Raw genomic sequence first — 1459 nt, forward strand, 5'->3', positions numbered from 1 at the left:
TGTTGGAGTAGATTGGTGTAGGAATTATCTTTGTAGAATCAACTGATACTGAGATACACACCGATAACTAGACTGACAGGACTAGATGATGATGATGATGAAAAAAGGTGGCTAAACTAAACGGCCAGTTTGCTGATTTTTGAATTTCCCCTTAAACAAGGCCTTGAGCCACGCTTGTGGTACCAATGGAGTCTTCTGGTCAAGATATGGTCCTCTATAAAGTCTAGTACGCATAGGAGCTCGTATTCCTGGTATAGCAATTGGTAGCAAAAGTCATGGCAGTCATTTCGTTTGGGGGTGAATCCTACTTAGTAACGCTACCGCGTTACAAATATTGGTTCCAAGGACAAAAGCTGAGAGGGAGATTGAGACAGAATTCTATGAACAGTGGAATTTTCCTTTCTGTTTGGTAGCGTTGGATGGCAAACACGTCAACAAAACACCACATCCCAACAGTGGATCATGGTACTACAACAATAAACAGAGGTTCAGTATAGTTCTGTTAGCAGTGTTAGATGCTCATTTCAAGTTGGTATACATAGACATTGGATACAAAGGAAGGGATATCAAATGGGGGAGTTTATCGAGAGAGCACATTATGAAATGCATTGAACAATAACTCTTTGAATATTCCTCAGCCTGAACCACTACCTGGTTGTACACTTCCAATGCTGAACTCATTGGTAGCTAATGATGCCTTTCTTCTGAAAGACTACATACAAAAGCCATTTAGTGAAACTGGTTTGACTAAAGAAAGATGTATTTACAACTACAGGCTCAGTGGAGCTCGAAGGGTTGTTGAAAATGCTTTTGGAATTTTGGCCAATCGCTTTAGAGTTATGACATAAATATGCCTTTCATCTGGAAAAGTAGAAGTAATATTTTTATCTTGATGTCTATCGTATTACTACTTAAGGTCACAACAAAGTTCTAGCACTACATAAACCCCACCAGGCAGTTTAGACTGTGAACATCCCGTTACTCATGAGGTAGAGTCAGGCATATGGCGTGCTGAAGTTAAAAGTTTAAATTACTAAAATTCGGTTCAAAAAGGGAGTAATCATACAACAGAATCAACAAAGAAATTTCGTAACTACATGATGGAGTACTAATGTGGGAGATGTATCTTCAGAAAAAGATATCATTTAGGCTGATGTACAGTACACCTGTATATCTTACTTTCCTTAACAGCCAATGATTATACATGCACCAAGACAAGTACTAATTTCTTACGTTTAAATTAGATGTTGATCTTTTCAAAGTCATGTAACTAACAGAAAATGTGACCATTTACTATGATATGCATCATTAGAACCTGCACCAGTTGGTCTTATTTTACATTTGTAGCTTACGTCCATGAGAAGCAAAAATAAGTCTGCAGCAACTCTATTAGTTGGTCAACCCATTCCATTGACCAAAATACTATCCTCAGCCTTAGACTTCCTACTACATGTAGCAG

This window comes from Amphimedon queenslandica, unplaced genomic scaffold (genome assembly GCF_000090795.2).
Source record: "Amphimedon queenslandica unplaced genomic scaffold, v1.1 AMPQUscaffold_13498, whole genome shotgun sequence".
Taxonomy (NCBI): Eukaryota; Metazoa; Porifera; class Demospongiae; order Haplosclerida; family Niphatidae; genus Amphimedon; species Amphimedon queenslandica.